At 34.6% G+C, this 10,978-nt stretch overlaps 1 long non-coding RNA gene across 1 annotated transcript; it reads left to right on the top strand.

Moving 5' to 3' along the window:
* The first annotated feature begins 8,818 nt into the window (after positions 1-8,818).
* LOC130679722 (uncharacterized) lies at positions 8,819-10,535 on the top strand. Its single transcript, XR_008992738.1, has 3 exons — positions 8,819-9,073; positions 9,294-9,414; positions 10,391-10,535. It is a non-coding gene; the product is annotated as an uncharacterized LOC130679722 (long non-coding RNA).
* Positions 10,536-10,978: the final 443 nt, after the last annotated feature.

Here is a 10,978-nt window from a genome sequence, read left to right as displayed (position 1 = left end):
TTCTCTTTTACATATGGACAATTAACTACTCTAGAAAAATGATTCTAATTCTTATGGAGACTTTAAATGTGTTGTGAAGATTATATGATGTATTACAAAGCACTGTAAAATAAAATTATAAACTAAAAAACCTACATTTAATATTCTGAGACTACTCATCATTAAATTAAAGTAGTGTTCATTTTATGTACAGGAATTATAGTGAATTTAATTATTTAAAGAGGATACTTTAGCTTTTTCTTATCAAAAAACAAGACATTTCTCTCCATAGTATTATGTGCTGAGTCTTCTCAATCTTTATCTCCAAGCATGTTCTGTCAATATTTACCTCAGTTATGTTCTTTTGTTATTTGAGTATTATTGATAAACAATCTGATGAAGGTTTCACATGAACAACATTGTGGTTTCAACATTCACCCATATTATCAAGTCCTCACACCACCCCCATTGCAGTCAGTCTATCAGTGTAGTAAGATGTTATAGAGCCATTACATGTCTTCTCCATGTTGTACTGCCTTCCCTGTGACCTACCTGTATTGTGAGTGCTAATTATAGCTCCCCATAATTCCCTTCTCCCTTCCTCCCTACCCCATTCCCTTTGGTAACTGCAAGTGCCTTCTCGGCCGAGCCTGTGAGTCTGCTGCTGTTTTTGTTCCTTCAATTTTGCTTTGTTGTTATACTCCGCAAATGAGTGAAATCATTTGATACTTGTATTTCTCCTCCTGGCTTATTTCACTGAGCATAATACCCTCTGGCTCCATCCATGTTGTTGCAAATAGTAGGATTTGTTTTCTTCTTATGGATGAACAATATCCAATGTGTATATGTACCATATCTTCTCCATCCATTCGTCTACTGATGGACCCTTAGGTTGCTTCCATATCTTGGCTATTGTAAATAGTGCTGTGATAAACATAGGAGTGCAGACGTCTTTTTGAATAAGGGATCTTGTTTTATTTGGGTAAATTCCTACGAGTGGAATTTCTATTTTTAGTTTTTTGAGGAACATCCATATTGTTTTCCACAATGGTTGAACTAATTTACATTCCCACCAACAGTGTAGGAGGGTTCCTCTTTCTCTTCATTCTTCTAAGAGTTTTATGGTTTCATGACTTACATTCAGGTCTTTGATCCATTTTGAGTTTACTTTTGTATATGGAGTTAGACAGTAATCTAGTTTCATTCTTTTACATGTAGCTGTCCAGTTTTGCCAACACCAGTTGTTGAAGAGGCTGTCATTTCCCCATTGTATATCCATTGCTGTATATTAATTGACCATATATGCTTGGGTTTATATCTGGGCTCTCTATTCTGTTCCATTGGTCTATGGGTCTGTTCTTGTGCCAGTACCAAATTGTCTTGATTACTGTGGCTTTGTAGTAGAGCTTGAAGTCAGGGAGTGTAATCCCCCAGTTTTATTCTTCCTTCTCAGGATTGCTTTGACTATTCGGGGTCTTTTGTGGTTCCATATGAATTTCAGAATTATTTTCTCTAGTTTGTTGAAGAATGCTGTTGGTATTTTGATAGGGATTGTACTGAGTCTGTAGATTGCCCTTGGCAGGGTGGCCATTTTGACAATATTAATTTTTCCTATCCATGAGCATTTATTGGTGTCTTTTTTAATTTCTCTCATGAGTGTCTTGTAGTTTTCAGGGTATAGGTCTTTCACTTCGTTGGTTAGGTTTATTCCTAGGTATTTTATTCTTTTTGGTGCAATTGTAAATGGAGCTGTTTTCCTGATTTCTCTTTCTGCTAGTTCACTCTTAGTATATATGAATGCAACAGATTTCTGTGTATTAATTTTGTATTCTGCAAATTTTCTGAATTCAGTTATTAGTTCTAGTAGTTTTGGGGTGGATTCTTTAGGGTTTTGTATGTACAATATCATGTCATCTGCAAACAGTGATAGTTTAACTTTATCCTTACCAATATGGATGCCTTTTATCTCTTTTTGTTGTCTGACTGCCATGGCTAGGACCTCCAGGACTATGTTGAATAAAAGTGGTGAAAGTGGGCTTCCATGTCTTGTTCCCAGTCTTAGAGGGAAAGCTTTCAGGTTTTTGCTGTTCAGTATGATATTGGCTGTGGGTTTGTCGTATATGGCCTTTATTATGTCGAGGTACCCTCTAAACCTATTTTGTTGTATTTTTGTCATGAATGGATGTTGAATTTTGTCAAATGCTTTTTCAGCATCTATTGAGATTTTCATGTGATTTTTGTCCTTTTTATTGATGTGGTATGTGATGCTAATGATTTTTCGAATATTGTGCCATCCTTGCATCTCTGGAATAAATCCGATTTGGTCATGATGGATGATCTTTTTGACGTGTTTTTGAATTCAGTTTGCTAATAGTTTGTTGAGGATCTTTGCATCTATGTTCATCAGGGATATTGGTCTGTAATTTCTTTTTTTGTGTTGTCTTTGTCTGGTTTTGATAATAGAATGGTTCTGGCCTCATAGAATGAATTTGGGAGTATTCACTCTTCTATTTTTTGTAAAACATTAAGGAGGATAGATTTTAGGTTGTCTTTCAATGTTTGATAAAATTCAGCCATGAAGCCATCTGGACTAGGACTTTTGTTCTTAGTTAGTTTTTTGATTACCAATTCAATTTTATTGCTGGTGATTGGTGTGTTCAGATTTTCTGTTTCCTCCTGGGTCAGTGTTGGGAGGCTTATTTTCCTAGAAAGTTGTCCATTTCTTCTAGGTTATCCTATTTATTGTCATGTAATTTTTCATAGTGTTCTGTACTAAGTCTTTGTATGTCCATGGTGTCTGTAGTGATTTTTTTCTTTTTCATTTCTGCATCTGTGTGTTTACTCTCTTTTTTTCTTGATAAGTCTGGCTAGGGGTGTATCTATTTTGCTTGTTTTCTTAAAGAGCTAGCTCCTAGTTTCATTGTTTCTTTCTATCATTTTATTTTCAATTTTATTTATTTCTGCTTTGATCTCTATTATTTCCTTCATTCCACTGACTTTGGGCCTCATTTGTCCTTCTTTTTCTAGTTTCATTAATTGTGAGTTCAGACTGTTCATTTGGGATTGTTCATCTTTCATGAGGTAGGTCTGTATTGCTACATACTCTCCTTTTAGAACTGCCTTTTCTGTATGCCACAGGTTTGTGGCTGTTGAGTTGTTGTTATCATTTGCTCCATATATTGTTTGTTTTCTGTTCTAATTTGTTCATTAATCCATTGATTATTTAGGATCGTGTTGTTAACCTCCCATGTGTTTGTGGACTTTTTTGTTTTCTTTGCATAATTTATTTCTGGTTTAATGCCTTTTTAGTCTGAGAAGCTGGTTGGCACAATTTCAGTCTTTTTGAATTCACTGAGTCTCTTTTTTTGGCCCAGTATATGATCTGTTCTGGAAAACATTCCTTGTGCACTTAAGAAGGATGTGTGTCCTGCTGCTTTTGAGTGGAGTGTTCTGTAGACATATATTAGGTCCACCTTTTCTAATGTGTTGTTCAGTGCCTCTGTCTCTTTACTTATTTTCTGTCTGGTTGGTTTGTCCTTTGGAATGATGGTGTGTCGAAGTCTCCTAAAATTAATACATTGCATTCTATTTCCCCTTTAATTCTGTTAGTATTTGTTTCACATACTAAGCAAGGCTACTCTGATAATTATTTTTTCTTTGTCTGAGCAATGTTAGCATTTATTGGTTTTATTTTTATTTAACTGTATATTTACTTTCCTTTAAGAAAATTAAAGAATGTCATTTATTTCCAGTCCTTTGAATCCTCAAGGCATCTTTTACTTTGTATAATATAGTTAGTACTAACAAGTTTTTATATGTCATTTACCTTGAGAGGAATAACATTATGGATATATTTGCAATATTTACAATTATTGATTCCACACAAAGTTCTTTGGTTGACTTAAAGCTTGGAAGTTGCCAATAACTCTTTCTCATCCCTCCATCCTTTACTCATGGAATCTGCAGTATAGAGTAAAAATTGGGAACAAAAATTGAAATTAAAATGAATATGGACTGTGTGTGGGCACTGGATTGATAACAATATATGGCCTAAGCACTAATAGTGATAATAAATAATAGTCATGGAAGCCCTTATTATACCTACCAGGTAGAAAGAGGAAGAAAATAAAATAAGAAAATGCAGCAAGAGCAGGAAAAACAAAAGGAATAGTGGGATTAAAGAGGAGGAAAAGAATAGAGATTTAGTAATGAGGGAAGACATGGCAATCAACTTCTGAGTCAATTGTCTATCCACACTCAGATCAGTGGGTCCTGTGGGAGGGGTAGGCTGGGATTTAGGTAATAAAATATGCACCAGACTATAATCTAATAATCTTTGCCATCTCCTCAATCCCTGTGTGTATTTATCTCCCTCTGTTTGAATGGTATTGTTTATAGTCAAGTGATATAATTTCCTCTTTGAAGACGGCCAAACAAAATTTCCTTCCAATATTTTATATTCAAAAGACAAGGAAAGTAATCTTTTTTTCATGTTTCTATATTTGTATAAATCTTCTAAGCAGTGACCAAGATGAATTGCTTGCATAACTCAAGACTTTTCCTCCAGGTCTTTATCCTAGTAGAAAAATTTAAGTATTTTGTATCTTTATCACATTGATTTTCACAAACCAAGTATTCAAAATTGCAACCACATTAAGGAAGAAGTTTGGAAATTTTCCTATTGCAAGGCAATTGCAATACTTTTCAGTAACCACCAGGCCTTTTGTGATTTTATGATTTTGGTGTAAAGACAAAACCCTCATTCCCAAATGGGTGAAAGGTAGATATTTTTCTAATAGGTTGTCATGTTTGTAGATAAAACATGGGGACTAGGAACTCCAGAATTTTGGAAGATTCTGTAGTCATAATTAACGACATAGAATATGTGTGTCTATGAATGCTTCATAATGTGCAATATGTGACACTGGAGTTGTATGCCTTGTTCATTATTTTATGGAGCCTCTCTCAGTGATTTTTTTTCATTAGTTTACTGATTTTTAAAAATTCTGAAAAAAAAATAGAATTAAAATTTCATTTTCATGAGATTTACAACCTTTACTCACTATTTGCTGCTTCACACAGCACAGTTGATTTCTTAGACTGGAGTGTAGGGTAGAGAAATTCTAGAGAATTGAATTGACCTAGTCAAGATTTCTGGGATGCCCTAAACTTTGAATGCATATTGGGCCCTCTTGTGTTTTCTAGAGAGGAATAAATTAATGAATGAGCTCTACCATTTTTCTCAAGATTCTAGTGTTTATCTTATCTGTAATGGCAATGGCCTACTATAAAATGACTTTTCAGCAACTCTTACAACAAGACCACTAAGTTATAAATTAATGTCTCTGGGAATTTCCTAGAACATGGGGGTGTGTCTACATGTGTTGTGTCTATATGTGTGAAAGAGGGGGCTGGTGAGGAGATGAGACAGAGGACACAAACCGATGAAAGGCGATACTTAGGACTTTATTTAAAATTTTGACCATTATGTAAATTATAACAATTCTCCCTATGTAACATTTATTTTGCAGTGTACTATAGCATGTTCAATATGGAAGATCTGTGAGGCACTCATTGCCTTTATGTTACTCAAGTATCATATAACTATAAGGAAAAAAAGGATCTCTCAAGCTACATTTAGTAAAAGTGATTTATTGTAGACAACCAAGAGAACCTCATGGAATCCAAGTGCAAGGAAGCTGAGCTAAGCCAAAAATGATTCTTTAATGAGAGACTGTTATATTGCTGTAGAAACAAGAGCAATAATAACTTGATTTCCTTATTTCTGGGGCCACATGACTCTTCATCTAAGTGGTCATCTATTTCTTGCCTCTCTCTTGCCTCTCTATTATTTACTATAAGATATGATTCTTTATAACTGCCCTGAAATCTGCCTCAAGTCTCCATAACCTTCCATGCTTGGCACCACCACTAGCTTAATGGTGTTCCTATACACTACTTTTACAATCCCAGGGAAAGAATATAGTTACCTCAACATGGATCATGTATACACTGTAAGTTTAATCAGGGAAATAGCCTTTGATTATAGAATAGGGATGTTTCAACATCCACTCAGTGGAAGGTTGGTATTAAACTCTCCATCAAGGGGTGTGGAAAAAAACTAATGTCAGATTTAATATTTCTACTTCAGTGTGCAAACAATTCTTTTAGAACAAGAGACAGATCAACCTGATTCCGCCACTGAAAGTTAAATTGAAAATCAAGATTTTTTTTCAATAATATTCAATATAAATACACTGGAGTAGATGCCAGGAAGTACATCAATTTAGTAAAATTAACCTGCCATTTTCTTTTCTTTTCCATGGTACTTGGAGATATCTAAAATATGGGAGTTGTTGAGAACATCTTCCTTGCCTCTAATATAGCTAGCCCAGCCAACTTACTAATTAAATTCTATTACTTCCACTCCTAGCTAAATAAAATAAGGTTTATTTATTGTTTGTTTAACAGTATTTATTTATTGTTATAAAATATACAATAAAGTTATTCTGTAACAGAGACAATGTAAAAGTCTTGAAATATATTTTGAATTCTCTTGATAAGATTCATATAGACAAAAGGATTTGCTGGAGGATTTGGACCATTTTACAATCTATATTATGTTTCAGGACTTGCATACACACAAATATTCATTCAGTTTCATGGAGAGAATTTAGAGCCAACAATAACTTTGGAATTTATTAAAAACAGGTCACCCTTTTAATGGTGAAATATTTTTTGCTAAAAGCAGAAATAATTTTCTTTACATAGATTTGTTAAGTCTCAAAAAATATGGGAATGGCTCTTAGAAAGGATAATTTATAACACTCAAAATTTTCATACAACCAAATATTGTCATTATGTTTTCTAAGACAAAATACTGATCAGATAGAACTGCTCATTTAAATGAACTATCTGTTAAGTTTGAAATGAACAGGAACTAAAATCAAGTTCTGTCTTAGAGACAATGCTACATTATTAATAATATCCATTAACCATTCGGCACATTAAAATACTTACCTTTTCTTTATTTTTATCTACTGTTTACTTCTACTAAATTCCATCTCTAACATTCCTCATTGACTAAGGGTTCTAATATTCTCCTTCTACATTACTCTCTTAGAGGAAGGACAGGAAGGATGAACTGATAATCCCAGTTTGCCTATTAAAATAATCCAAATACTTTGCATAAATTAGCATATTTAATCCTTACAACAATACACCCAAATATTACTATGTTATTTATAGAAGAAAAATTGAGCATCACAGAGATTAAATAAATCTTCCAACATCATATTAGCTAGTAAATATCCAAACTGGAAGTTGATAAAGGTCTACATATCTAGAGTTCTTTTTTTGTTTAAACTCCCTGCATGTTATGTCAGTGATTTCCATTTCTTTTATGAAGTTGAATCTCCTCAGCCTGGCTTTCACATTCCTCAATATCTGGTGTCTCCTTAGTTAGTCAGCCTTCTTTTTCACTGCTCTCCAACCTGAAGTTTCTTTTTCATTCATCAATCTACTTTTACCTCCAGGCCTTTATTTTATCTATTCTGGAGCTAAAGGTTTAATCCCTTCTTTTTTGTCAATCCAAATACTAAATACACCATGACAACTCCTTTTATTATAAATAATATTCCCTTCTTTCTGTTTTTACTTTATTGTCTGCCTGCTGTTTTCCCATGTCTCTCTTCTTTTTGTGGTCTAACAGCTTTCAGGCTTATCAGCCTAGTCCTCTTTTCTTCTGTAGCATTTACATGTTACTCTTTCACTACCTGCTTTGAAGATGTGCTGCCTCTCTTCTAGATCCTTTATATACTACATAGTTACTGACCATATGTGGCCATACTACTATGTACAAGGCAGGGTGTAGAAGTGTATATAATCCAATAGGGTTGATTTAGCACCTGCTTTTATAAATGTTCTTCTCTAAGACACAGAATGTGCAGTTTTTTATGTATATGAAATGAACATAAAATCCAGCATGAAGGCAGACTTTTATCTAAATGTGAAAATATGAAAGAGAACATTTTATTTTCTTTGTTATACACACACACACACACACACACACACACACACACACACACACACACACAGTTATGCTACTTTACATCATAAAGGATAGTAGGAAAGAAAGAGTAAGGAGAAGAGAGAAGATCTTGTACCAGGCAGATATATAACTTTCTTCTCACCACTTCTGGTAGTGTTGTATTTTCTTGCAATATGTAACTGACATTTATTTAAGGTTCTAAAAATGAGAAATTTAATTAAAACATATTAACTTTAGGTAAAATCTTGCATGGTAACTTAAGGGAAGTAATGACATTTAACCTTTATGTCAGTCATAATGATCCTCCAAAAAAGATCAGGAGCTAGAATCTCATGATTCTGAGGCCAAATTTTAAGAATCATCAAATGCTTTGTGGTTTCAGACACCATTTTTGTTTTTTTCCCAGTGAATTACTACTTACATGGGGCAGTGTAATTCATGTTTTCCTGTATTTAGCTGCATTCCAAAGAATTTCATAAGCAGTTCCCTGAGCTCATTTTCCCATCCTCAGTCTGATGGCATGAAGCAAGAGGGGACTTTTGATGAATGTACTAATATTTTTTATCTTGAAATGTGGATCAGGGGTATTTTCATAGAGACATGAAAAGGAGTTGGGAATGGTGGGAATGAAAGTGATTTCTTCTGGGAATCCTCACTGTTGCTGACTATTCTTGCACGTAATCAGTGATTTGTGCACAGGAAGTGGGACTTCTATACTGACATGCTTCTCCACTTCTATCTTTTATTTTATGTGAACTTCTATGCACAAATATCCTATTTTACCTTCCTGTTCACAAGAGACTACTTTTCCAACCTTCCTGCAAGAACTGCACTGTGAATGAAGGCAGGGACCATTAAAAGAGAAGGAGAAAGGAGGAGGAATCAATTGCTATTTTTTCATAATTAATCTGCCTCTAACTATTAGGAAAGAAGATATTCATTAGCTACTTGACTCCAAAAATCATTAAACTTGGGATTCCCCAACCTCAAGCGAGGAATGGACTAGCTTCCTTGGCTCTGACCTCCAGCTTTCTGAGGATGTGTGTAAGTCATCTGTAATAATAATAATAATATGTCATCTGTAATAATAAGGTGAGGGGAGAGGTGGAGACAGTGGGGCCCATCAATCTCAAACCAATGGAGATGCTCAACTATTGAAAATTGATGTCATATCATGTCAGTCTTCTGCAAGGAAACCTTAGCTCTTGTAGTTGTACCTATCCAGATTTGATTTTTAATTTCTCTCTTTAAACTTTTGTTACAGGTGCAAAGTTAACCCCTAATGCTCCACATGAACTCATCTCATCTAAATCAGGCCAAAAGCAGAACTAATTAGTTTCATTGGAAATTTGACTCCAAATGCCAGTATTTGATACCTGCAGTTGGTATGCACTTATAGTTCCAATATCATTTAGATGTAGGAAATTTGTGGCTATTCTGTAATGCACCTTTTCCAGTAGAATTTTCAACATCCCCAGGCCTTTAAGGTCAGAAATAGAAAATAATTTTGGTTTTTTAAAATAATTACCTTTTAACTGAGTAAAAAACTCTGTAGAGTGAGGTTATATCTTATCTTCTTTAAACTGTCATTCCCCAAATTAATAAATATATATTTTTTTGTTTTTACATCAGAGTAAGTCAACACATTTTTGTTGGATGAATGAATGATGAACTAATTCTGCGAAAGAATGCTCAAGAAATAAGCCAGTCTTTTTTTTAAACCTTTCAAAAACTGGTTATAATCTGGTAAAATAAGTTTCCTCAAATATGATTCATATTTCATGAGTAACTAACATGCCCAGGACATTCTAAGCATTTTGGGTATCATTAGAATATACTAGTCTCAACTCTTGTCTTCCATCAGCTTTCAATCTAGTTGTGAGTTCCTGGGAAATACTTTAATTTTGACACTAGAAAAATCTCATGTCAGAAATTTCTGCTAATACCAATCAAAGTTATTTTCACTTAAGTTCCCTGAGGCCAGTATACAAGGGCTGCAAATTACTTGACTACAGAAATAAGATCTAGAGTAAGCATTGCAAATCACGAAATCAGGAAACTACTAACCAAAGCATTTTAAAAAATCAAAACATCCCTCTCTAGTGGCCCCAGGAGCTTTGAAACAAGTCAGGGGATAGAAAAGGAGCATTCTTCACCTGTCTCCATGTATTTCCTTGTTAGAGGTTCTTAACCCTTGCTCTCTAGGCAGTCATCGTGCTTGGATTGGAAAAGCAGAAACGAAGTCAAAGATCTTCTTAAAATCCAGGAAGCTTTTGCTTTCCACACGCAGGAGCCTCAGTGTATTTGAAGGTACACAGATTTGCATTTTCTAATTAAAACAAAAAATGACTTTGTTTCTAGGGCTAACCAGTAGGAAGTTACTGATAGTGTCAGAAGCCTGGAACTTACGGGATCAAAGAGAAGGGACTTCTGGCTTCTTAGTCAGACAAGGATCAGCCGAAGTTGAGACAAGGAAGCCCACCCAAACCACAGAACATTAACACTGATGCGCTGCTTCCATCCCTGCTACAGAAGCCGGGTGAGGCATTTTTGATACAGTTCTCAAGTTGTGGTAAAGAATTAAGCCCCGAATACCTTCATAAACCTTGCATTTTGAGTTACTAAACATTCAAGAATTCACTTTCTTTTTCCTTCCTTCCATAGATTTGTGTCATGATTTTATTTAAAAAGTGTACAACTTTGTCCCTACTTACTTGTTCCCAGAAATGGCTGCAATACTTTCACAGTCCTTTCTTTAGTTATCTGAGGATTGCAACACACTGAAGGAGGAAGACAGTGTGAACACCAAACCAAGAAATTGCATTTGAACAAGGCTTGCTGCTGGGGCCTAGTAAAGATAAATACTCATCCATCCAGTGCCTTCATTTCTGTAATGTCTCACTGTCCAACTTAATAAATGCTTTCTTGCTGTTTTTTTGGCATCTCTTT

This window comes from Manis pentadactyla, chromosome 12, assembly GCF_030020395.1.
Source record: "Manis pentadactyla isolate mManPen7 chromosome 12, mManPen7.hap1, whole genome shotgun sequence".
In the NCBI taxonomy this organism is placed as follows: domain Eukaryota; kingdom Metazoa; phylum Chordata; class Mammalia; order Pholidota; family Manidae; genus Manis; species Manis pentadactyla.
The sequence above is the reverse complement of the archived record's forward strand: the minus strand, read 5'-3'. Positions and strand labels throughout refer to the sequence as shown.